Source organism: Protopterus annectens, chromosome 2.part2, assembly GCF_019279795.1.
Source record: "Protopterus annectens isolate FY-2018-M chromosome 2.part2, PAN1.0, whole genome shotgun sequence".
NCBI classification, from domain to species: domain Eukaryota; kingdom Metazoa; phylum Chordata; order Ceratodontiformes; family Protopteridae; genus Protopterus; species Protopterus annectens.
The window spans coordinates 705,551,105-705,578,802 of record NC_056730.1 but is presented as its reverse complement, the minus strand read 5'-3'; the positions used below and the strand labels follow the sequence as shown (position 1 = coordinate 705,578,802).

Sequence of the window (27,698 nt, the reverse complement as noted above, 5' to 3'; positions counted from 1 at the left end):
GTTAAGGCAGAGGAGGTATTAAAGAAGATGGAGGATAAGGCAAATTCTATGCAAACGGTGAAAGATTTCTTACAGGTTCAGCCTCCTCGTTTTAGCAGAAATTGGCCAACAAAGAATTGGTCCTTTCCAGTCACAGACAAGACCACAAAGGGGCAGATACAGACGCCCAAGAGGTAGAGGTCAGGCACAAGGCTCTTACAGGCCTCGACAATGGGGTACACCAGGCCAGAAAGAAGGGGAAGACAGGCCTCAACCTTATAAAAAGCAGCCTCAATGACTGTCCACTGCAGCTGCCAAACAGCTCTCTCTTGGCAGCCCCCTTAGGAGGAAAACTGGCACTTTTCTATCACAATTGGCATTGCATCACCCAAGACAAATGGGTTCTCAACATTGTATCTTAAGGTTACAGGTTCCACTTTCACACTCTGCCAAGGTTAAATGGAATGTCAAATCTGCCACCAAATCAATGGGCAGAGGCTGAAAAACAAATTACAGGACTCATGGACATGAGAGCTATTCAAAAGGTGCCACCACAGGAGCAAGGATAAGGATTTTACTCAAGACTCTTTCTGGTTCCCAGAAAGGACAAAGCCTGGAGACCCATTCTAGACCTTTCTTCTCTAAACACTTATCTGGATGTTCTGAAATTCAAAATGTTGACACTACAGCAGCTTTTTCCCATGCTGGGCAAGAAAGCTTGGCTCGTGACTTTGGACCTCAGAGGCATACCTGCATGTCCCTATCAGACAAAACTGCAGAAGATGCCTCCGATTTCTAGCTGGTTCAATGCACTTTCAATTCTCTGCACTGCCTTTTGGTTTATCTACTGCACCCAGGGTCTTCACAAAGTGCCTGGCACCAGTAATTGCATTTTGCAGGCAAAAAGGAATTCAAATGTACCCATACCTGGATGACTGCCTAATTCAAGCGGAGAGCAAGGACATTCTACTAAAGCATCTGGCGTACGTAAAAAAGATAAGTTGCCTGGGGTACACAGTAAACAAAAAGAAATCAAAACTAGTGCCCTCACAGCAGATAATATTCCTGGGTGCCAGCTTGAACACAACGGCCCAGATGGCTTACCTCACGCCAGACAAGCAAGGACAACTGACTCAACATTTTCATTTAATGGCAACAAAGACCCAACTCCCTGCAAGAAAAATTCTGCAGGCCTTGGACTTCATGGCATCTTGCATACTACTAATTCCATATGCCAGACTGCATATGAGGAAACTTCAATGGTACCTAAAGAGTGCATGGTCTCAACACTGTCAAAGTTTGTAAACAGTTATACCACTAATTCCTTGCCTTCAACAGGAGTTTCGATAGTGGGCTCAAGCTTGTCACCTCAACAAGGGACAGCCTTTCACTCCACCCACAGCCAGGCAAACACTGACAACAGATGCATCGGATTACGCCTGGGGAGCACACATGGCAGGAAAATGTATCCAGGGCGAGTGGCCCACAGAGCAAAGACATCTCCACATCAATCAAAAAGCGATGCTAGCTGTACAAAATGCAATTATAGCTTTCAAGGACCTGCTGCATCCAGGACAATTCCTTCTAAAGACAGACAACACCACAGTTATGTGGTACATAAGCAAGGGGGCACACACTCCTACTCCCTCTGCAGACAAGCCATGACCTTGTGGAACACAGCTCTAAACTACCAAGTTCATCTGCAAGCACAATTCCTGCCAGGAGAGAAAAAAACACTGGCAGACTACCTAAGCAGAAACATCATGGACCCCCACGAATGGAAATTGGACCCACAAGTATTCAGAATGATAACACAAAAATGGTGGAGCCCGGACATAAATCTATTTGCATCCCCAATGAACTGCCAATTACAGAAATTCTGCACAAGGAGGTACCATCCACAAGCCTGGAAAGTGGATGCCCTCTCATTCAGCTGGAAAGAACTACAAGTATACGCCTTCCCTCCTTTACCTCTCCTTCCAAAGGTACTCATAAAAGCCAGGCAGGAAGAGCTAAAAATGATCCTGATGGCACCAGACTGGCCACGCCAGCACTGGTACCCAATCTTAAAGAACTTAGCACAATAACCACCCTAGATTTTGCCTTAAGTCCCACAGCTGTTGACACAGCACAACAATCAGATAGTTCACAGCCAGCTAAAGACCTTAAATCTAGCTGCATGGAAAATTCCTTAGTCAGGCAAGCAATGCCTCTCTCCAAAGCTGTTATGGATGTCATTCTGGGGGCCAGAAGGCCTAGCACCAGGAAAGCCTACTCGGAAAAATGGTAGAGATTCTGTGCCTAGAACCAAGCGCACAGCCTTGACCCTCTTGTCCCAAACATTCCTCAGATACTTCAATACTTAACTGAGATGCTGGACAAGGGCCTCTCCTTCTCATCCATCAAGATCCACGCCTCAGCTATTTCTGCTCGTTACAACATGGATCCACCAATTGTTTCTAATCCTTTGCTCAAACAGTACCTCAGAGGGGCTAAAAACATAAGACCACCCCGTAGAGCACCTACACCAACTTGGGACCTCAACTTTGTTTTGGAAAAATTAACTTTACCTCCTTTTGAGCCAGCTAACACAGCAGAATTAAAATACATTTCTTGGAAAACTGCTCTGCTACTGGCAAAAACATTAGCACAAAGAGTTTCAGAATTACGGGCACTAATGGAAGTGGATTCTTTCCTCATCTTCCACCAGGACAGGGTGTCTTTGAGAACTAACCCTACTTTTATGCCAAAGGTGGTATCAAGTGTGGCTCTAAACCAAACTATTCACTTGCCAACTTTCTCTCCAAAACCACAGAACAAAGGGGAAAGACTACTACATTCTTTGGACATTCACAGGCAGTTATGCTTCTACTTGGACAAAACCAAAGCTTTCAAAAAATCTGAGCAATTATTGGTTGCATACGCTGCAGGAGCACAGAGAAAAGCTAATCTGAAGTAGTTAACTTCATTTCTCAGCACCTTAGGGAATCGGATCCGAACTCTGATCCGAGCCGGCAATCTTTCATAGCTTAGATCCGAGCTCCTAGCTCCTCCCCTTCACCCATAATCCCCTGCCATCCCTGACTGACCTCAGATCTAGTTTGCCGCGCTTCTTGTCAGCAGCTAGGTTCTTGAGCTCCTGGTATCGCAGGGTTTTTGTAAGAGAGATTTCTCATTTTTCTTATCCCCCTTAACTGTGTGTGAGTGTTGAGCATTCAGGTTCCTTTTTTGGTGTAAAACTTCCTAGTTTAAACTCTTTAGTTAAACTTTCCCTCCCTCCCCTTCGCTGGTTGTTAGTTTTTGTGTGTTGTGCGTTTGAGGCCTAACGAGTGGGTTTTCTTTAGGATGTCTGAGGTCCCAAAACCCATCTTTTCTAAGTGCACCGAGTGTGGCCATAAGCTCTCCCCAGCGGATGGCCCCACACTGTGTGTATGGTGCCTTGGGGTTGAACACCTTTCCTCTGGGTGTTCTATCTGCGCGGCATTCAACCCCAGGGTACTGAAGGACCGGAGGTCGAAGTTAATTCTAGTGGGACTTTTACCCCCGGATTCGGCTTCGGCCTCCGGTGCTTCTGTGGCCTCCTCCCCGGCTTCGGCGGCGGCCACTCCTGCCTCTCTCCTTCCGGTCGGGACTCAAACTCCCGTTGCAACGCCGGAGGAGAGGGAGGCCAGGAAAGAAAAAAGGAGGGAGAAGCACCACAACCGGCGGGCCGAGGCCTCTGCTTCGGCCCCCCCCGGTTAAGCGGTCTTCTCCCTCCAGGGCTTCTAGGTCTCTTCCTTCTCGGCTCCGGTCTCTGTGCTTCTCACCGGGCCCCGAGGAGGAGGAGACCCGATCTCCGTCGAGGTCATCGAGGTGGCACTCCCGGCCAGCCTCGGTGGCCTCTTCGAGATCAACTCCCAGTCTTTCCGATGTAGATTTGGACCGTATGATGCAAAGGTTTCTCCAGGCCCAACTGCAAATGGGAGTGCTCCTGCCGCCCCCCCCCTCCGGGGGGGAGCTCGACACTCTTCTTTGCTCCGATAGCTCCTTCTCCGACCTGCTTCCTGGGTTCGGAGCCGAGCAGCCTTGTAGCCGGGGGTGGGTCGGCACCGACAGTATCGGGTACTTCGGCGCCGCCTCTTCCTCGAGCTTGTCGGGTCCTTTTTTGTTGGATCCGGGCTCTCGGAGCCGTGGGCTGAGCGTCGGATCCGAGGGAATCGGTGTGTGTTCGACTCCGTCTAGGTCGGAGCACACTGGTCCGTCGGATCTGATGGCTTTGGCACCGACCCCGATCCGTCCATCGAATCCGAGCGAGGGTTTGCTCTCTGATCCCAGAGAGTGGCTCTCCCTCTGCTTTCGATGTGGTGGAGAGGGCACTGTTGAGTGCTTCCAAGCCCCCGGTCCTTGCTTTGGCTCCGCCCCGCACTCCCTCTCTGTTGGGTCCGGCTTCCATCACCCGGCCCCAGGGACAGCCTGCTTCGATGTCCCAGGTCGTTCCCTTGGAACAGGACGTGGCTGGTGAGACGTCCTCTGACAGCTCCCCTGAGGACGTCCCTCACAAGCGAAAGTGCAAGAGGAGGCACGTGGACTCCCCCGAGTCCTTGACAGCTGACACGGATTTGGATGAAGGGGAAGGCTCCCATAGGTCACCCCCCCCGAGGATGTCTCCTTCGAGACATCATGGAAATGCTCAGGATAAGGGGGGGGTGGTCTGCCCCCAAGGCTTCCTCAGACGAATCCGTGTTCCTGGAGGCATTCAAAGCAGGTCCATCTACCTCTTGTGTGTCCCCTCCGCCCGACCCCCTAGTGGACCTTATTACCACTAGAGCGTGGAAGGAGCCGGACACTGTGGAGCCAGTCCCCAAACGCCCGGACAAAATACTTAGTCCCCCCCTCCAAGAGGTCCCATTGGAGCAAGGGTCCCCCCGTAGATGCCATGTTGGTGGCGGTGGCCACCAAGAGGGAATTAGCTCAGGAAAGCCCCTCGGTCCATCCACTGAGCATGGAGTCCCGTTTGATGGACCGTTTAGGGAAGCAGGCTTTTAGTTCAGTGACCTTTTCGGTGAGGTCTCTGAACTACGTGGCACATGTTATTCGACTGCAGCGGGACCTTATCAAAGAGTATGCTGCGTTGCCCCCGGAGTCCATGTCGGTGGAGGACAAACGGTTGTACTCCACTCGAATGGCCACTCTCAGGTCCATATCTAACACCTCTATGCGGCTGTTGTCCCATGCCACAGAGGGAGCCGCTAGAGCCTGCGGAACAGGCCTCGTCATGCAGCGTCAGGCCTGGCTCTGGCATTGCGATTTCGCAGAACCCTTCAAGGTGTTATTTGCCAATGCCCCTTTCGATGGTTCTGCCCTGTTTGGCAAGACTGTTCACGAGATTTTGGTCCAGAGTGAAAAGGACTGGAAGACGTCTGCCGTCGGAGTCCGCTTCTCTGCTCCCCAGAGGTCCTTCTCCAAGAACCAAAAGGGACAGAAGAAGATGTGGTTCTGGAAGTCGCAACAATCCCAGTCCGCTCCGGATCCCCAGTCCTTCCGTGGCAGAGGGCGACAGGGTGGACGCCGCCCTAGAGGCAGAGGGGGCCCGAGGAATGGTGGGTTCAGAGAAGCTTTCTCTGACCGGCCCACCCAGCGACCCTGATCGGTTGCCCGACTGCTCCTCACTGGAGGCAGTCGGGGGACGTTTTTCGAGGCACCTGGCAGCTTGGGAGTCCATCACAACAGACCGCTGGGTGTTTCGCATCATATCCAGAGGATACCAAATTCCCTTTTCTCACATCCCTCACCAACCCAAACGCCTCCCCGACGTCCTACCCGATCAGAGGGAGGTTGCAACTGCGGAAATTCAGCAGCTCTTAGGAAAAAGAGCCATCCAACACGTCCCCCCATACCAGTCCGGATCGGGTTACTACTCCAGGTTCTTTTTGGTGCCAAAAAAGAAGGGGAACCTAAGGCCAATCATCGATCTCTCCCTTCTGAACCTGTCAGTAACCAAAGAAAAGTTCCGGATGGTCACCCTTCAATCCATTCTCCCCCTGTTGTGGGAGAGCGACTGGATGTGCTCGATAGACCTCAAGGATGCTTATTACCACATATTGATGGACAAACGATCCAGGAGGTTTCTCCACTTCCGGCTAGGAGCCAGTCATCAGTTCAGGGTCCTTCCCTTCGGTCTCACCTCAGCCCCCAGGGTGTTCACCAAGGTATTAGCAGTGATAGCGGCCCACCTGAGGCTTCAGGGAATGCAGGTGTTCCCATACCTAGACGACTGGCTCCTGACCGCCCCAACAAGGCATCTACTCTGCTCAGCCAGGAATTACTTTCTCCACCTTGCTCCCAGCTGGGGGTCACCGTCAACACGGACAAATCCCTTCTCAACCCGACTCGTGATAGATTTTATCGGGGCCAGATTAGACACCAACAACTTGCTAGCCTTCTTAACCACCGAACGACTTCACACCCTGAGACTTCATGTGCGGGCCATTTTACTATCGTCTGCTCCCCCGGCAGGATTGGTCCTGAGGGTGCTGGGCTCCATGGCGGCCGCAAATACCCTGCTCCCCACTGCCCACCTGAATATGAGGGTTTTGCAGTGGACTCTCCAAGTCCAATGGTCCTTACGTAGATACCCTCTCAGTCACCCCATTCCCCTCTACAAGGCTTGCAAAAGGGCTCTCACATGGTGGTTACAATCACCGGACCTCCAAGCAGGACGCCCTTTCTCCATGGCCCCTCCTCTCGCCACGGTGACCACGGACGCCTCTCGCCTCGGGTGGAGGGGGGCATTATGCAGGCAGGACGGTCCAAGGCACATGGAACGATACAGAGACCTCATTGCATATAAATGTCCTAGAGATGAGGGCAGTGCTGTTGTCGTTGCAAGCACTTCAGAGCCTTCTTCCTACAGGAACAGTTGCAGTTCAGTCAGACAATATGTCGGTGGTCTGGTACATCAACAAACAGGGGGGAACCAGGTCCTACCCACTCTGTCGAGAAGCTGTGAGAGTGTGGGAATGGGCGATCTCCACCAACCGCTTTCTTATTGCAACACACATTCCGGGACGGTCCAACATCCTGGTGGACAAACTCATTCGTACCATTCTGTCTCCTTACGAGTGGTCTCTCAATCCCCAGGTAGCGAAGCAGATATTTGCCGTATGGGGGCAACCTTGTTGCGATCTCTTCACCTCTCCTTCAAACACGAAATGCAACAGCTACTTCGCTCTAATTCCCCCCGCCGGGGAATTCCCGAGAGACGCTCTGGTGCATGCTTGGCCTCCCTGTCTACTCTATGCTTTCCCTCTTCTACCTCTGATGCTGAAGCTTCTACAGAAAGCCAGTCAGTTGGGGAGCAAAATGATCCTCATTGCCCCATTCTGGCCTCATCAAGCTTGGTTCCCTTACCTCTGGTCTCATCTGGTGAATCCACCTTGGATTCTAGATCCCCTCCCGGATCTGATTTCCCACCCCCTAAGCCTCCCAGTCCTGAACCTGGACATTCTCAAGCTTACGGCTTGGTTGCTCCAGTTCCACTCGTAGCTAGGACTCCCGGTATCTCCTCCCCAGTTAAAGCTATTCTAGTAGCAGCACACAAGCCCTCTACTAGGAAAGTCTATAGGAGTAAATGGAAACGTTTCGCTATTTGGGTGGAGCGTCAGAACCTAGACCCTTTCACAGCTCCGTTGCCCGCCGTCTTGGATTTCCTTTCAGGGCTTTTTCATCGGGGGCTTAGCTGTTCCACAGTCAAAGTTCATCTAGCAGCTATCTCTCATTACCACGTGGGACATGAATTGGGTTCATTGATCACCACGAAGTTATGCAAGACCTTTCTGAAGGGCACCTTCCTACTCAGACCTCCAATAAAGGAAGTAGTGCCTCCCTGGGATTTGACTTTAGTACTTCAGGCCTTGACAGCTCCCCCCTTTGAATCTGCAGCTTCAGCTGATCTCAAACATTTGTCATGGAAAACAACCTTTCTCGTCGCTATTACTTCAGCTAGGAGGGTTTCTGAACTTCAAGCTATATGTGTAAAGCCTCCTTAATTGACCTTCCACAAGGATAGGGTTTATCTCAGGACCAATCCCTCGTTCCTTCCTAAGATCGCTTCCGAGGCAAATATTAACCAATCCATTAATCTGCCAGTTTTCTTTCCTGAATACCAGAACAAAGGAGAATACAAACTACATTCTCTAAATGTGCATAGACAGCTGCGTTTTTACATTCATAGAACGGCTGGTCATAGACAATCCGACCAGTTGGTGTTCTCCTTTGCAAAATTTAATTTAGGCAAATATGTGTCGAAGGTCACCTTGTCGAGGTGGATTTCACAATAGATCCTTTTGGCTTATGAAAGTTCTGGCAGGCCCGCACCTCAGGGAGTCTGTGCCCACTCTACTCAGTCCATGTCTGCTTCTGCTGCCTTTCGGTCTAGAGTACCCCTGGATGATATTTGCTCAGCAGCTACTTGGGCTTCACCTCATACCTTCATCAACCATTATAAATTGGATATTATCTCTCGAGGGAGAGCATCCTTTGGCTCTGCAGTGCTCTGGAACATCCTTCCATGAAGGCCGCCCAAGGTACAGGTAGCTGGGGACTCTGTCCCAAAGGTGCTGACAAATGAAGTTAACTACTTCAGATTAAGAAGTTATGTACTCACCATAACGTTCCATCTGAGTAGGTAGACTTCATTTGTCTGCAACCGTCCCACCCTCCTTCCCCCTGACCTTCGGATGTTGTTTGGCCTGAAGTTTTCACTCTGCCCTTTAAGGAAGGTAGTTTCCTTTTTCAGCCTTATTGGTTATGGGCAAACTTGATCTAAGGTCAGTCAGGGATGGCAGGGGATTATGGGTGAAGGGGAGGAGCTAGGAGCTCGGATCTAAAGCTATGAAAGATTGCCGGCTCGGATCCGAGGTCGGATCCGATTCCCAAAGGTGCAGACAAATGAAGTCTACCTACTCAGATGGAACGTTATAGTGAGTACATAACTTCTTATTTCAAAGCAGACCATTTCAAAATGGATAGGACACTGTATATGTTTCTGCTATACCCACCATGGGAAACCTGTACCTAGCAGCATTAGATCTCACTCCGCCAGGGCAACAGCCACTTCAACTGCCTACCTCAGAGGAGTACCTACCAAGGATATTTTGGAAGCAGCAACATGGAGTTCTGTGCATACCTTCACCAAACATTACCATTTGCTTTTATACTCCAAATCCGGAGCTGGCTTTGCCACTGCTGTCCTGCAGGGTCTTATAGCCACCCCTAATGCCTTATAGATCCAGCCTCCCTACCTCAGCTTTGGGATTCCACCCAAGTGTAATGACTGCAGCAGTGTAACATGATAAACATAGTACAGTTTTGTACCTACCATAAATGTAGATGTTAGAATGTAAACACTGCTGCAGTCCAGGTTACCCTCCCTCCTTCCCCTCTTACTTTCTAGCTCATCTACCCTTTATCACCTATGGGGAGGATTTGCTGGTAACTAAAATGGTTGTTTGCTTTTCTTTTGTATATTTTACTAGCAAATTGAATTGCCTACCTATTTGGGGGCACCTGACATCTGGGGCAAGAAAAAGTGAAGAAAATGTCGTCGGCTGCATCTTAAATACCTCTGTCGCACTGACGTCCGGGAGGAGGCAACAGCAACCGACGCCGGACAAAGACTTTGGAACTCAGGCCGACTGGGGAACCACCTGACGGCAGGATAACCCAAGTGTAATGACTGCAGCAGTGTTTACACTCTAACATCTACATTTATGGTAGGTACAAAACTGTACTTTCCTTAACAGTGTGGCATGCATTCATAACCCTCTTCTTGCGTTAGAAGTACTTGGTGGTAGGAGAAAAGCAAGGGTATAGCACTCACATCGTTGGTAAAGTGAAAATTTTTGTGGACTCCCTCAGCTGCATTTCCATTCCTGTTTTAGACTGAAGATTAGGGAGGCCATATAGATGATTTTCTTGGACTGAGGCATCTATAGATTAAGCTGTTTCACTCAGATAATAACCATTTTCTCTCCCATTTCTGCTGTTTCAGTGAGGCAGTGTGAATTTTGGCAGTAGATATGTCTGTGGTGGTTGGAGGCCTTTCCTCTGTTTCTGCACCCTCTAACAAATTTCAGAGGTGGGCCAGTCAGCTTTATGGTGCAGAAGAATAAGTTGGCTGATGTACTAAATTCTTGTGTCTGTCATTTTCTCTTTTAAGTACAGTATGTAGCGGAGTTTCTTGTCCCCTTTTTTTAGCATTCTACAACTTCATCTTCCACTCGGCCAATATTCTACTTACTCCTTTATTTTTTATACTCCCTTTACACCCTTAACTAGTAATGCTTCTTCTGTGCCCTCCATTAGCTTTAAGGGCTTATGGTGTAATATAGTCTTTCAGACCAGCTTTCTTTAATTGTTATATTTCAATGGAATTGTTGAGATTGTATTGTTCAGTGATATGGCTCTTGATTTTCTTAAGTAATTCCCAGCAATTTACGATTCATTATTCTTGCTTGCAGCACCAGCCTGTAAACCACCTGCTGTAAGTATTGTTGCTTTTCTTAAATATTACATTGGCATCATCTCTAAGTAAGCAATTGAAGTTCCCAACTTCCTGTAAAATTTCCCTGCTCACAACCACCACTCTTCTGTGCTTCTCACTGTTCTATTTTTCTGTTTTTTTTTGTATCATCTGGCACAATCATATGAAGTCTTCCTCCTGTTTTTGATCACTTTTATAAGGTATGGTTTGCATTATCATCATAGAATCTAGCTAATGTGCACTGTTCTTGTCTTCTAACTCACGCAGTGGTCTCCTGTGAAAGTACAGCTACTCTATGCACATACTTCTAATTTTCTTCTTTCTAAGTGCATTCAGCCTTAGATTCAGTCTTTCTGCCTCTACTGCTTAAGCTTTGCTTAATGCACTGTCTTGCATTATTATATCCTACCTAATTACTAACATCACTTGAGCATTCTGTGCCCTTCCTTTTTAAAACACGAGCAGTATTTCATCTTATTTTTTTCTAATGTTTTATTCTTTAGCATTTCAGTCATCCTCTGCAGTTTGCTTGCTTAACAGCTTAATTTTTTTCTTCACTACTATGTTACCACCTCAGTGAAATGACTGCTTTCTTTCTTGCACTGACGTCTCTTACTTCAGAATCTTTTCTGTGTGCCGCTGTCTTTTGCCTCCTATTTCTTATTGCCACCAAGTTTCCATTTGAAGAAAGTTTAACCTTCTCCAAGTTCTACAGCCTGATCATTCTCCCAGTTCTATAGTACTACTGCATCAGCAGTTGGCTTTGTGGCTTTGGTTAAACTCAATCATGGAAGAGCAAATGGACTCAAATTCATTGGGGGAGGTTTAATAGTTGGATGTTATGAGAGCAAAAAAGTGTAGAAGAAAATATTTTATATTTCCTTCCTCAATGTGACATTGATTTTTTGCACTCATTTAAAATTATGTATATCGACTTTTAATGCCATATTAAAGTACACTGATGACTCGTCACCTCTGTGATGCAGATAATTGGCAACGGGGACACTTGTAGCACTGGTGGGGAGCAACAGGAAAATTGTACTGCGATTTGAAGATAAAAGCCCTGTAGTGTTGCAAGAATGAAGACAAAATTAAATGGTACATGGCTTCCTCTTTAATCTTTCTGTCCGACAATAAGAGGTGCTTGTAGTGCTATAGATGTTCTTCATGTTTCACTGTTGCAGTCCTCACACTTGGGTTATCTGCCTGCAGGTAGCCCTCAGTCGGCTTGAATACCAGAGTCTTAGCATTTCTGAGTAGGATGCTGTCGCTTCTTCCCTGACGTCGGGTCATCAGGTGTATAAAAACAGGCAGCCGTCGCCATTACATCAGTCTTTCTTGCTGAGGAGGAGCCCGAAGCAGTTCGCAAGTGCCGGTCGGCCGCTACCTGAATTTTTTGTTTTCGAGTTGAATAATACTGACGTCTTCTAAAGCTAAGTACCCCATTGGGGATCCTTTTTTTTTTTTTGCTCTAACCGATGTCATAAAAAGTAAGCAATTTTGTTGCCTGTGGAAAGCGAACACCTCACAGAGATTTTCATTCTTACTGCGTCACCTGTTTAGGCCCAGACCACGACGTCCCTCACTGTTTTGTGCTTTAATTCCTGAACCATTCGTCGTCGGGGTCTCTCTGTCGCTAAATTCTTTCGCTCTCGATCTCCATACTCTGAAATGGCTTTGATAAGGCATCCGACTACCGATTTTCTGAAAGGATAAAGACAGAGACAGACTTTATAGGTCCAAAACTGCTGCTGATGCTTCCGTTAAGCTATTCGCCAGTCCACCGGTACTCAGTGAGGTGCTTTTGCAGCCCCTGATACCCACTTCATTGGATTCGCAGGCCTCTGCTAAGACCCATTCTGAGTCCAGTATGCCAAGAGATGCTTCTTCGACTATGGAACCTACGGATGTCTCTACCTTGGATGTGTCTGGAGCCGCTGTGCAGGCACTGGCTTCTGAGGCAGCTTTACACTCTACTTTTGTTCGAAGCAAGTCGACAACTTCATTTCTAAACAAAACTACCGAGTTTTTTAGGCCCAGAGTATGCACTACGCCTAAAAAAACAACGACCAAAGTGCATGCTCAGGCACCCATACCACAGAAACAAATGTTTAAAATGGCTGAAGACCTTATTACACTGATTAGGGGAAGTCAGCCTTCCCCTGCAAAGAGACAAAGAATCCAGTCCCCTTCAGGTTCTACAGACCAGGAGTCTGATGACTCTGACCTTTCTGATTATGAAGATATGCTCTTATCCAGCCTATGAGGGTTCAGATGCAGAGGAATCCATTCCCTCTGCCTCCCCTCCAGAGGATTTTCTTTTGGTGAAACCTTGCATACTTTGAGAGCATTCCCATTGGTAATGTCAAGATTATCCTCAGTCCAAAAAGAGACTCAGAATTTTTAGAGTTGCCTCAGCACAGGCCTTTAGCTATACCCCCTGTCCTGCATGTTGTGGATGATGTTTCCATGGAATCCAGTCTTACTCCTGACACTTCACCTCTTGCCCCTAGGAAACCAGACATGTACTACAGAGTACCTGATACTCACAAGTTTCTTTTCAAGAATCCTACTGCTGACCCAGAGATCATTTCTCAGGAGCCTAAAGGTATTAAGGCTACTACAGCCAAGAATCCCACCCCTTCATACAGGGATTCCAGAACTTTGGACAGATGGGTTAAGAATGTGTATATCTCTCTGCAACTCTTGCTATCAGGGCATTGAATTGCCAGTTTCACACGCTGAAATACCAGCAACATATTATGGAACTTAATAAACAAAAAGTGGTACCTTTTCCAGATTCTGCAGAAAATAAAGATTTGTAGTGTGGCTTTGATGCCCTAGAAGCATCTTGCAGGGCAGCAGTCACTGGCTCTGTACTGAGAAGACATGTTTGGCTGAAGGAGCAGACCTTGCCAGATCATGTCAAATTTAATTACTAGACACTCCTTTGAGTAAGGACTCTGTTTTGCACCAAAGCAGAAGAGGTTCTTAAAAAGAAGGAAGAAAAAGCTAAATATGCAGACTGTTACAGAATTCCTACAAGTGCAACCCCCTAGTCTCAGTAGGCATTGCCCTTCAAAACACTGGTCCTTTCCAGCCCCCTCCAGGCCTTCCCAAACAAGACCCAGGGGAAACGGACCACCCAGACTACAGTCTCAGGGTATGCAGAGATCTAAGCAATTGAGTGCCTCCACCCCTAAAGCAGGGAGTGGTAAGCCACCTCCTTATGGAAAAAGCTGAAAATGACTTCTTCATTCTACTTCCCAGCCCTGCCGAATTGCTTGTGCTCCTAAGAGGAAAACTTGCCCTTCAGGCAAAAAACTGGATGCCCATCACTCAGGACCGATGGGTCCTCAACATTGTATCCCAGGAGTACATATTTAATTTCCATTCACTGCCTACCCAAGTGGGTTTCCAGACCTTCCTCCAAACCAGCGGGCAGAGGCTCAAAACCAAGTACTTTCCCTGCTCAATATCAGAGCTATTCAGCCTGTTCCAGTAGAACAGAGGGATCAAAGATTGTACTCCCGACTCTTCCTGGTACCCAGAAAAGAAGGCTCTTGGCGCCCAATCCTGGATCTTTCAATTCTCAACACCTTCCTAGTGGTACCAAAATTCAAGCTGCTTACCCTGCAACAGCTTCTCCCTATGTTAGCCAAGGATGCCTGGTTAGTCACCCTAGACTTAAAAGAAGCCTATCTACACATCCCCATAAGGGAGTTATGCAGGAATTATCTACGTTTCAGGGCAGGGTCTATGCATTATCAGTTTCCTGCACTGCCCTTTGGCTTATTTACTGTGCCCAGGGTATTCATGAAATGCTTGGCTCCAGCCATTGCATACTGCAGGCAGAGAAATATCCAAATTTATCCATACTTGGACGATTGCCTGATACAGGTGATCAGTCAGGAATTGCTACTGCACCACCTGGCATTTGTATAAAGCCTTCTCACTTCATTGGGGTACACCATCAATGAAAAGAAATCACAACTGGTACCCAGTCAAAAGATTGCATTCCTGGGAGCAAGCTTGGACAGAATTTCCCAGATGGCATTCCTCACTTCAGAAAAACAGGTCTGTCTGACAGACTACTTCAAACAAATGGCCACCAGAACCCAGCTATCTGCAAGAAAAATGCTGCAAGCCCTAGGGTTCATGGCCACATGTATACTGCTAATTCCATATGTAAGACTGCATATGAGGAAACTTCAGTGGTACTTAAGTCTTTGGTGCCAACATTCTCAGGACCTGTAAACAGTCATTCCTGTCATACCTTGTCTAAGGACAGAGTTCCTTTAGTGGGCAGAAGCATGCAACCACAACAAGAGACTGCCTTTTACTCAACCCCACACCGCTCAGACCCTGACTACAGGCTCATCAGACTATGCATGGGGGGGGGGGGGGACTTACATGGCTGGCAAATATATTCATGGCCACTGGAGCCCAAGTCAAATTTATTTGCACATCAACCAGAAAGAGATGCTAGCTGTACAGAATGCCCTGACAACTTTCAGATTCCTACTCTTTCCAAAACAACTGCTGATAAATACAAACACCACAGTTGTGGTACATCAACAAGCAGGGGGGAGCCCATTCTTACCCACTCAGCAGGTTAGCTATGGCCCTGTGGAATACGGCCCTGGGCATCCAAGTCCACCTACAAGCTCAATTCCTGCCAGGTAAACAAAAACTCACTGGCAGACGACTTGAGCAGAAATCTCCTAGTCCCACATGAGTGGAAATTGGAGCCCAGCACCTTCAACCTGCTGATTCAGAAATGGGGGACCCCAGAGGTGGATCTCTTTGCCTCCCCCTGCAACCACCAGCTAAGCAAATTCTGCACCGGGAACCCTCACAGCAGGGCCTGGAAAGTGGATGCCGTATGCTTTCAATGGAAAAACCTCTGAATTTATGCCTTTCCACCTCTCCCCCTTCTCTCAAGAGTATTACTCAAGATAAAACAAGACAGTCAAAGGACAAATCTGAAGTGGTTAACTTCATTTGGTCTGCAACCTGTGGGTAACGGATCCGTCCTCGGATCCGAGCCGGCAGCTTAACCTAGCTAAAGATCCGAGCTCCTAGCTCCTCCTCCTACCCATAATCCCCTGCTACACATCCCCCATCCTCAGATCTAGTTTGCTGTGGCTTATAGCAGCTTCTAGGGACGAGCTCTTAGGCGTGGGTGAGAGATTTCAAGTTTTATAAAAACTTTTAAAATCGTTTTTCAGGAATTTTCTGTGTGTGTGTACTGTTTAGCCCCCTTTACCGACTAGTATACTTAGTTTAATATTTTTGTGGTAATTTTTTTCTTCAAATTTGTATTCAACCCTCCCCCTAGTGCGTGTGTGTGCAGTGTGATGGCTGACGGGCATAAAGCCATTTTTTCTAAATGCACTGAGTGTGGTCATAAGCTGTCCCCAGCCGATGGCCACACTCAGTGCGTTATTTGCCTGGTGGTGGTCCATTTATCCACCAGCTGCCAGGTTTGTGCAGCTTTCAACTCCCGGGCTATCAGGGATAGGAGGAACAAGCTAATCCTGGAAGGATTGTTGCCCCCTGATTCTTCTTCCTCCTCTCCCTCTAAGGCACCGGTCGCGGCTGAGGCTTCCGTGCCTTCCGATCCCCCTCCCTTGTTGGGGACTCAAACTCCCTCTGCTTCTCAGGGGGAGGGGGACTCTTCCTCTTCTAAATAGAAGAGGAAAGATAAGGACTGGCACAGGCATAAAAGGCGGGCTGAGTCTCATCCCTCGGCCCCGCCAGCTAAGGTAGCTAGTCCCGCTAAGAGGGCCTCTGGTTCTCCTCATTCTCGGCTCCGTTCTCCTTGCTTGTCCCCGGAGCCCGAAGAGGAGTACCGGTCTCCCTCGAGGCGGCCCTCCAGGCCCGCCTCGGCGAACTCCTCCAGATCCACCACAAGCTTGACCAACGCTGATTTGGACCGGATGATGCGTCATTTCCTGCAGGCTCAAATGCAGATGGGGGTGCTCCAGGCTCCCCCCCCCCTCCGGGGGGAGCTCAGCCCCTTTCTTTACCCCAATCGCTCCTTCTCCGACTCGGTATCGGGTTTCGGAGTCTTCGGATCCGTGCCGTTTCAGACCCGGAGATCCGTCGGCGCCGACAGTCTTGGTTATTTCTCCAACTATGCCCTCGAGCCTGTCGGATCCTAGCTCTCGGGGCCGGGAGCCGAGCGTCAGATCCATGGGGGGAACTGTGTCTTCGGCGCCGTTTAGGTCGGAGCACACTTCCCTCTCAGGTCCGATCGCTTCGGCTCCGACGCCGATCCCTGCATCGGCGCCGAGGGGGCTGCTCTCAGAGCCAGGAGAGAGCGGTTCGCCCTCGGCGTTTGATGTAGTGGAGAGGGTGCTGTCGAGGACTTCCAGATCCCCGGTCCAGGCTGTGGATCCATCAGTCACCCCTGCGCATTTGGGCCTGTCCTCCGTCATCCGGCCACAGGGACAGCCTGCATCGGTGCTCCAGTTGGTTCCCTTAGAGGAACAAGACCCCGTGGGTGAGCTCTCCTCGGATAGCCCCACCGAGGAGGTTCCTCACAAACGGAAGTGCAAAAAGAGGCACCTGGACTCCCCTGAGTCCCTCACAGAGGACACAGATTTGGAGGAAGGGGAAGGTTCCCCAAGGTCAACCCCCGAGGATGTCTCCTTTGGAGACATCATGGAAATATTGCAAATCAGAGGAGGGTGGTCTGCCCAAAAACCTTCCTCGGATGAGTCTGTGTTTCTGGATGCGTTCAATGCAGGCCCATCTACTTCTTGGGTGTGTGTCCCGGCTGACCCCCTGGTGGACTTAATTACCACCAGGGCTTGGAAGGAGCCGGACACCGTGAAGCCAATTCCCAGAAGGCCAGACAAGATATTTAGTCCCCCTTCTGATAGGCTGGCTTGGTCTAAAGGTTCTCCAGTGGATGCCATGGTGGTGGCGGCTGCCACCAAGAAGGAACTAGCGCAGGAGAGTTCCTTGGTGCACCCTCCAGATAAGGAATCTTGGACGTTGGACCGCATTGGAAAGCGGATGTTTGCTTCAGCTACCTTCTTTGTGAGGGCGCTGAACTATATGCGCACATTGTCAGACTCCAGTGAGACTTAATTAAGGAATACGCTGGAGCCCCCCCCGGAGTCCATGGCTGAGGACAAATGCACCTTCTCGACTCACATGGCCACTCTGAAATCTATTACTAACACATCTATGTGGCTACTCTCCCATGCCATGGAGGGAGTGGCTAGAGCCAGCGGAGCAGGCATCGCTGTGCGGCACCATGCCTGGCTCCGCCTTTGTGATTTTGCGGAACCCATTAAGGCGTCCTCCTTGACGGTTCTACGCTCTTTGGCAAGACCATCCGCGACACGCTGGTCCAAAGCAAGAAAGACGGGAAGACGCTGTCTGCCGTCGGGATCCGCTTCTCTAATCCCCAACGGTCCTTCTCGAGGAACCAGAGGGGACAAAAGAAGATGTGGTTCCGGAAATCACAGCAGTCCCGTCCCGCTTCGGATCCCTCGTCTTTCAGAGGCAGAGGAGGACAAGGTGGACGCCGGCCCAGAGGCAGAGGGGGGTGCCGAGGAATCTCGGGTCCCGAGAGCCTTTCTTGGAGAGGCCTGCGCAACAGCCCTGAAGGCTTACCCGACTGTCCCTCTCTGGAGGCAGCCGGTTGGGCATCTGTCGGAGCACCTCCAAACTTGGGAGTCCATTACTACGGACCGGTGGGTGCTCCGAATTATATCCAGAGGTTATTCCATTCCCTTTCTGAGTCTTCCCCCTCCTATGAAACGCCTCCCCGATGTCCCACCCGATCAAAGGGAGGCGGCAGCTTCAGAAATTTCGAAGCTATTAGGAAAAAAAGCCATCCAGCACATCCCCCCAGGCCAGTCCGGATTGGGAAATTACTCCTGGTTCTTTTTAGTGCCAAAAAAGATGGGGGAACTGAGGCCTGTACTAGACCTCTCATCTCTAAACCTGTTCATTCCCAAAGAGAAATTCCGGATGGTCACTCTGCAATCTATTCTCCCCTTCCTACGGGAGAACGACTGGATGTGCTCCATAGACCTCAAGGATGCGTACTACCACATTCTGATGGACAGATGATCCAGGAGGTTCCTCCGCTTTGGGCTGGGAGCCAGTCACTATCAGTTCAGGGCTCTTCCATTCGGCCTCACCTCAGCCCCCAGGGTGTTCACCAAGGTCATGACAGTGGTCGCAGCCCCCCTGAGACTTCAGGGCATTCGGGTCATTCCGTACTTGGTCGACTGGCTCCTCACCGCCTCCACCAGGCATCAGCTCTGCTTGGCCAGGGATTATACCCTGGCTCTTACTCAGCGTCTAGGTATTACTGTGAAACTTCAGAAATCATTCCTTCATCCTGTGCAGGTTCTGGAATTTATAGGGGCCAAGATAGATACATGCCACTCCAAGGCCTTTCTAACAACAGACAGGTTGCACAGTTTGTCTCTTCATGTTTTGGCAATTCTCCAGTCCCCAGTCCCACCTGCGGAATTAGTCCTGAGAGCTTTGGGCTCCATGGCGGCAGCCATCGGTCTGTCGCCCTTTGCGCGGCTGCGCATGAGAATCCTTCAATGGACTCTTCAGGTCCAATGGTCACTTTTGCTGTACCCCTTGAACACCCCGATTCCCTTGAGCAGGGTTTGCAAGGACTCCCTTCTCTGGTGGCTGCATTCTCAGGAGCTTCGAGAGGGGAGTCAGTTTGTCATGCCTCAGCCCCAAGCCACGTTGACCACGGATGCTTCTTGCCTCGTGTTGGGGGGGCATGCTATGGGCAGAACCGTCCAAGGCACGTGGGCTCCCTCAGAGACCGTTCTGCATATTGATGTCCTGGAGATGAGGGCGGTGCTTTTGACGTTGCAAGCCCTACAAGACCTTCTTCCTCCGGGAACTATTGCAATTCAGTCAGACAACATGGCTGTAGTCTGGTACATCAACAAACAGGGGAGGAACCAGATCTTATCCCCTTTGCCGAGAGGCCATGAGAGTTTGGGAATGGGCGATCTCCACCAACCGCTTTCTGGTAGCAATGTACAGTCCGGGCCGGACCAACATCCTAGTGGACAAGCTAAGTCGCTTGATCCTCACACTGTACGAGTGGTCTCTAAACCCGTTAGTAGTGAAACGGATCTTCCTCAAATGGGGTCTACCTTGTTGCGATCTTTTTGCTTCTCCGTCACACAAAGTGCAGCGAATATTTCGCCCTAATTCCCCCAATAGGGGAGACCCCCAGAGACGCTCTGGTTCATGCTTGACCCCCCGGTCTCCTTTATGCTTATCCCCCCCTTCTGCTCATGACAAAGTTCCTGCAGAAAGCCCATTGGTTGGGGAGCAAGATAATCCTCATAGCCCCATTCTGGCCTCGTCAGATCTGGTTCCCTTACCTGCGGTCTCAGTGTAGTTCCTCCTTGGATCTTCGATCCCATTCCGGATCTTATTTCTCATCCTGCGGGATTACAACCCCCAAACCCGGGCGACCTCAAGCTCACGGCTTGGTTGATCCAGTTCCGCTGATAGCAGGGACTCCCGGTATCTCCTCACCAGTGAAAGCCATTCTGGTAGCAGCACACACACCTTCTACCAGAAAAATCTACAGTAGTAAATGTGAAAGTTTTTCCATTTGGGCCAAAGACAGGGGCTTGGACCCCTTTACTGTCCCTATTCCGAAGATTCTTGATTTTCTGTCCCATATCTTTCATCAGGGAGCCAGTGCATATACGGTTAAAGTACAGTTGGCAGCCATCTCTCATTTTCATGTGGGGGATGATGTAGGATCACTGGCTTCCACCAGGATTTGCAAAACCTTTTTAAAAGGCGCTTTTCTGTTAAAACCGCCAGTTAAGTCCGCGGTCCCACCATGGGACTTAACATTGGTCCTACAGGCTTTGACGGGCCCTCCTTTCAAACCGGCCGCGTCGGCTCAGTTGAAATTTTTTATGTTGGAAAACAGCCTTCCTGGTTGCAATAACTTCGGCCAGGAGAGTGTCTGAGCTTCAAGCCCTCTGTATGAAACCCCCTTACCTAATATTTCATAAGGACAGAGTTTCTCTCAGGACTAATCCTTCCTTCCTCCCTAAAGTAGCCTCTGAGTCGAATATTAATTAGTCTATTAATCTGCCAGTGTTTTTCCCAATTTCCAGAACAAAGGGGAATACACATTACACAAATTGGATGTGCATAGACAACTGCGTTTTTATTTGCACAACTAACCGTAAATCTGATAAATTGTGTCCTTTGCCAAGTCTTCTTTGGGTAAGCCTATTACCAAAGTGACATTAGCCAACTGGATTTCACAATGCATCATTCAAGCCTATTTAGCTTCGAACAAACCGGTACCGTTGGGAATCCATGCTCATTCAACCCGATCCATAGTTACCTCTGCAGTGTTCTGGTCTAGAGTCCCTATAGACGACATATGTTCAGCAGCTATTTGGTTCTCCACTCATACATTCATTTCCCATTATAAATTGGATATTATTTCCAGGAGTAGGGCTTCCTTTGGCTCTGCGGTGCTTCGGAATATTCTTCCTTGAGGGCCTCCTAAGGTTTCTAGGTAACTGGGGACTCTGTCCCACAGGTTGCAGACCAAATGAAGTTAACCACTTCAGATAAAGAAGTTATGTACTCACCATAATGTTCCATCTGAGTGGGTAACTTCATTTGTCTGCAACCGACCCCCCCTCCATTCCCCCTAACCAGTTTCGTGCTTCTTAACCATGGATATTATTATCCATTCTGTTAGGCAGTAGGTTACTGGCCTCTTTCGAGGGTCTTGTGGAGTCTTTATAGGCAAACTCGATCTGAGGATGGGGGATGTGTAGCAGGGGATTATGGGTAGGGGGAGGAGCTAGGAGCTTGGATCTTTAGCTAGGTAAAGCTGCCGGCTCGGATCCGATACCCACAGGTTGCAGACAAATTAAGTTACCCACTCAGATGGAACGTTATGGTGAGTACATAACTTCTTTTTCTAATTGCCCCGGACTGGCCACGCCAGCACTAGTACCCACTTCTTCGTAGCCTGACAACGATGCCACCCTGGCACCTACACCAGATCCCAACCCAGCTCTCTCAGGAGGAGGGACAGATTTTGCATCCACAGTTGCAAACCCTAAATCTTGCAGCCTCGCTTATTCTTTGAATACTCCACCAGCGACCCTAAGCAAACAGGTGCTGGACATTATCCTTGAAGCCAGAAGGCCCAGTACAAGGAAATCCTATGCTGATAAGTGGAAAAAGTATTGTTCTTCGATTCAGTCTAAAGGAAAGGACACAGCTCTGCCCTCCTGACATCTAATCCTGGATTACCTAGCAGAACTACTCCACAGAGGCCTATCCTTCTCATCCATTAGGATCCTTGCCTCTGCCATCTCGGCTTATTACAATACTGAGCCACCTCTATTCTGTCACCCTTTCATCAAACAGTTCCTGAGAGGGGCAAACAACTTAAGGCCACCAAGGAGAGCACCCACCCCTGCTTGGGAACTTAACTTTGCACTGGAAAAGCTCATGCTTCCCCCTTTTGAACCTGCTGCTTCAGCAGAGTTAAAATTCCTCTCTTGGAAAACAGCCTTGCTTCTAGCTAGAAGAGTGTCTGAGTTACAAGCACTGATGGCTGTGGAACCCATCATTATTTTCCATGCTGACGGGGTTTCCCTCAGGGCTAACCCTTTCTTTATGCCTAAAGTGGTGTCCAGTGTGGCTCTCAACCAGTCCATCCATTTGCCAACCTTCTACCCTAATCCTCAAAATAAAGGGGAAAGGATCCTGCACTCTTGTGACGTGCACAGCCAGCTCAGATTCTACCTTGCTAGGACTAAGCCTTTCAGAAAATCTGGCCAGTTGCTAGTCAGCTTTGCAACAGGGGCAGAGGGCAAGGCCATTTCAAAACAAACCATTTCCAAATGGATATCACACTGCATCCATTTCTGCTACAAGCACCGTGGAAAACCAACCCCTCAGGGGGTCAGAACACATTCCACTAGGGCTACATCTACCTCTTCAGCATTTTTCAGGGAGTCCCCACCAGGGACATCCTGGAAGCTGCTACCTGGAGTTCTGTGCACACCTTCACCAAGCATTACCACCTGCCTATCTTTTCCAAATCCAGGGCAGGTTTTGCTACATCAGTCTTGCAAAGCCTACTAGCCAGCCCTAACTCTTCTTGACTGCCTCCACCCTTCCTCAGCTTTGGGAATCAGCCCAAGTGTTATGACTGCAACAGTGAAACACGAAGAACATAGTACAGTCATGTACACTTACCATAAATGTAGATGTTCGAGTGTATTCAATGTTGCAGTCCTGGTTTCCCTCCCTTCAGCCCCCTGTTTTTCTCTCTCCTCTCTGTCTATTCCTACTGGTATTGGTATTTACTTTTTACTGGTGGTGTCTTTTCCCACCATATCCTAGTTCCTTATTTGGGGGCTCCTGACATTTGGAGCAAGAAAAACTGATGTAATGGTGTCAGCTGCTTGATTTTATACCTCTGACGACCTGTCCTATGGGAAGAAGCGACAGCATCCGAAGCAGAAATACTAAGACACTGGTATTCGGGCTAACTGAGGGCTACTTGCAGGCAGATAACCCAAGTGTGATGACTGCAACATCTACATTTATGCTAAGTGCTACACAACTGTACTTTTTATATAGTCTTCACAGTGCAGCAAGGTAAGCAGTCATTTATGTATGTCCGACTTTATATCAATTTGTATGAACTTGCTTTTGAAATATAAAGCAATTTACAGTAGTCTTTTTCTTGACTTCCCAGCTCAGGCATTTCGGTACTCTAAACAGCATGGCAAAGTATTCAACATAGCCTTCACCAGTGGTCCTCCAGTCCTGTCTGCAGCACAGTCGCAGTTAAAAGGACTCTGGTAAGTGAGCTCAGATTTACTGTTGACTTAATGTAAAGGCGAAGATGTTGAACCAAAAATCCTTGATGCAGTAAATCAGGTAATGGCTTCAGTGTCATACTTCTATATGGCAGTCATTGTTAGTGATTGTAGTATTGAGTAAGTATTAGGAAGGTCTGGTATATAAATTTGTAAAATTTCTAAAGAACTCTAGCTGAGGAAACTCGTTTGCTGTGATAGTGGGCCTATTCTCTATTTCATATTTAGAAATGCCCATGGTTATCTGACTTATAATTAGAGACTCTTGATTTGTGCTGCCCACTGTTTTTGTAGCACTGCCATGAATTGAACTAATCATCATTCAGGTGGGAATGACATTAAAAGGGTACACAACAAAGAACTGATCAGAGCTATAAGAGGAATTTGCATTACCAAAGAAAATGGAATGAAAGTAAGCATAGCAGTTAAATGAGAAATGGTAGAAGAATCGTAAGAAACGTGGAAATTCCAAAAATGTTGATAGCAATTAACCAGGGATAAGAGGAATGGAAATAGTGAGGATGAAGGAAAGAATCATCATGGGGGAAAATGAAATACAGTAAGAAATATCAGGCCAGTTATGGGATGAAACAAGATTGCCCAGATATGCAGTGAAAGCAAGGAAATTCAACATTTTTGCTTAACAGTGTTTGCATAAATATTTTTACACACTGGCCAGGCTGAGCAGGATTTTCTCATTTGTAAGGAGGAGGACATTTGGAGCTTTAACAAGGGAAAAAGAGGCACATGGCTGCATATCTTCTGGGATAGTAAGACTTTAGTGAAGTTTAAGAAAGACCTTAAAGGGCTGCTAGAATAATTGTATGGACAAATATTACAATTAATGAAAAAAACTGCCCATGTTTGGTACAGATAACCAAATAAATGAAGAACAAAAGCATCTGGTGGTAGCAGTAATGTCAAGAGTTAAAAAAAAAATACAAAGACATGGGAGCAGGAGAAGCAGTAAGGTTTCTAACAGAAGTAGGTTTAAAGGGAAAGAATTGTGCCCAAAGGCTAGTCATGGAAATTTAATAGAGGATGAAGTAGATGGTGGGAGAAAGTTGTTAAGGAATGAGCATTGCAGAAAGAGAAACCGATACCAGTAAACTGTGTGGCTGTAGAAGATAAACTGCATGGGTGGGTAGGGGACAAATGCACTCTTACAAGACATACTTAGAGATCATGCCATTTGTGAAAATGTGATACATTTTTAAAAAAATGTATGTAGATTGGAAGTGAAACTATTGGAACTAGATCGAACCTTTCTGTTAGTAAATGGGGAGATGAGGACAGTGCAGGCTAATCATAAGTGGAAAGGCTGTGGCACCATGCACGAGGGCTGCCATTGATAGAAAAATGTGTTGGCAATGTAAAAATAAATTTTCATATGTGACAAAGTTCTTTTGATTAGTTATGATTTAGTATGGTTTACCATGGATATTTGCTTAAAAAGAATTTGCAACAGACCATTTCATTGTGGAATGTAAGACTCAAAATAAGGACATTTCCTCATAGTGAGAGGCTCACTGTTTTAAATCCCCCATTACATTTTGGCGTTATTCCCCCATATTCCTGAACCAAGACAACGAGCCAGTATACCTGTTTTCAGTAAATAAAATAAAAAAATTGAAGTGGATGCTGTAACCAGTCAGGTTCTTTTTGTATTAAACTGATCTGAAGGATTTTCATTTTAGGATGATCTCTTTCATTAGCGTTTGTTGCCTTTAGAGAAGAAAAAATGGAAATGGAAGGCCAGCAAATGGTGCAGCCATTCAAGTCTTTTTCTTCAATAAATGGACGAGAAAGTTTGCAGCTCTATAATGACATCTGTTCTGTTCCCTGTTGTTTGCCTATTGAGCAGGAAGAAAAAGGGGAGGGGGTGGGAGAGGGAACAGGTGCCAGACTCAGCATACCATTACACATCATTACTAATAGTGTACACATTCCATTCCCTTTGTCCAACAGCTAATCTTGATTTCCTTGAAGCCCTGTTAATAGTATATCGGCTAGGGGTCCCTGTGTTTGCAAGTTCCATGGGTGTCTGTCACCAGCTATGATTGCGATATTGGATACCAACATTGAAAGGAATGTTTGTGTTTGCCAGTGACATTCATGAGTACATAATACAAAGTGTATACTATGTATTGTGCGTTTTTCTGCTACAGATAATACTGTGCTGCAGTTCAAGCGTTGAAGCCCAGCATAAAACAACAGGGATTGTTTAAGGGTGTGTGTCAAACATGTGCCATATTTTAACTGTCAGATGTTCATCGTGTTTCACTGTTGCAGTCCTTACAAAATGGTTTATCCAGCTCCTGGTAGCCCAGTCGGCCAGAATACCAAAGTCCTTGGTATATGATGTCGGCTGCCTTCAGTTGTAAGCCTGACGTCAGGTACAAAGGAAGGCAGCCTATGCCATTTCCTCAGTCTTTCTTGCCGCGGAGCCGGAAGCAGAAGCAATTTGCGCGAGTGCCGGTCAGACGATTACCTTCTTTTTCTGTTCTGACTGCTAAAGTTGAAGACATCCTCTGATAAGTACCCCGTTGAGGACCATCTTTTCTTGCTTTAATGAATGTCAGAGAAAGTTAATAACCATCTTGCCTGTGAAAAACAGATTCCGCACCATGATTTTCATTCTTACTGTATCACTTGTTCGAGCCATGAGCACGATGTCCTTAATTGTGATCTCTGTGCGTCTTTCAGTCTACATACCATACGCTGTAGAGCTAGGATCTTATATAAGCATTTCGGTGTTTGGCCGAAGTTCATCGGTATGGTATCTTCTGGTCTCCCGACTTCAGATGTTCCTAAGAAGTGCAAGGATAAAGACCGCGACATTCCTGTTAAGTTGTTTGTCAGCCCAACGGTAGTCAGTGAGGTGCTTTCACTGCCCCTGCAGTCCACGGACGTTCAGCAGCAGGCCTCTTCTGAGTCCTCCATATCGCAGGCTTCCACTTCGTCGGCTTCCACTTCGTCTTCTGACCCTCTGCCAGTCGGTGCCTCTGATAGGTCCAGAGCCATTAAGCAGGCACTGGCTTCTGAGGCCTCTTTTCTCCACCCGGAGACCAGATCCAGACTGACGACCTTGGTTCAGACTCCTGCGGTGGCTAGGCCTCCTGAGTTCCTCTGGCTTTCTAGCAGGCCTTCCAGCCGCAAATTTACTGAAAGGCAAGTGCCGGCCTCCCGTCAAATGCCTCAGTCTCAGATGATTAAAATGGCTAGTGATCTCTTGACCCTTATCAGGGGCTCTCAGCCACCTCCTAAGAGGGCTAGGGAATTGTCCCCAGAAGTTTTTTTCTGCCTCAGACTCTGAAGTTTCCAGCAACTCTGCTGATGAAGAGGGAAGCTCTCAACTTTTTTCTGGTTTTGAGAATTCTGATGCAGAAGACTCTATCCCTTCTGCCTCCCCTCCAGAAGATTTTTCTTTTGGAGATACTCTGAATACGCTTAGGGAGCATTTCAAATGGGAAAGTCAGGATTACCCTCAGTCTGAGAAAAGGATTAGGGAATTTTTGGATTTGCCACAGCATAAGCCTTTGGCTATCCCTCCAGTATTGGAAGTTGTTGATGATTTCATGGAGAATTCTTTGACTCCTAATTCTGTTCCTCCTCCTCACAGAAAACCTGACTGGTATAGAGTTCCTGATTCTCATCAGTTACTTTTCAAAAATCCTACTGCTGATCCGGAGATTTCTCATGGCCCTAAAGGTGTTAAATCCATGGTTGCTAAAAATAGTGTTCCCTCTGATAGGGAATCTAGGGCCTTGGATAGATGGGGTAAAAAGGTTTATACCTCCTCCACCCTTGCAATTAGGTCAGTGAATTGTCTTTTTCATATGGTTAAGTACCAGCAGCATACTTTGGAGGCTATTAAGGCTAAAATTGCTGGTGTTCCTTCCCTGATGGAGAGTAAGGACATACAAGATTTATTGAATTCTGCCACTTTTGTCACTAAACTTTCTTTACATTGTGGTTTTGACACTTTGGAGGCTTCTTGCAGGGCAGCAGCCCCTGGTTCTGTTATTAGAAGACATGTTTGGCTCAGGGAACAGCCCCTTTCTGAACCTGTCAAATCTAAATTACTGGATGTGCCTTTGCACAAGGACAGTCTTTTTGGTAACAAACAGAAGAGGTGTTGAAAAAGTTGGAGGATAAGGCCAAATGTATGCAAACTGTTAAGGATTTTCTGCAAGTTCAACCTCCTCGTTTTAGTAGACATTACCCTTCTAAGAACTGGACTTTTCCTGATCCTAGCAAACGGGGTTGCACTAAGCCTACGAGTTACAGGTCTTCTAGGG

The 27,698-nt window shown here is 47.8% G+C and overlaps 1 protein-coding gene across 1 annotated transcript in view; it reads left to right on the top strand.

Annotated features, from left to right (window-relative positions):
- Positions 1-27,698, top strand: part of PTPRA (protein tyrosine phosphatase receptor type A) — a gene marked incomplete in the record, with an annotated part of 4,245,980 nt that overhangs the window by 1,500,856 nt on the left and 2,717,426 nt on the right. The window contains 2 exon segments of the mRNA XM_044064105.1: positions 10,479-10,501; positions 23,274-23,379.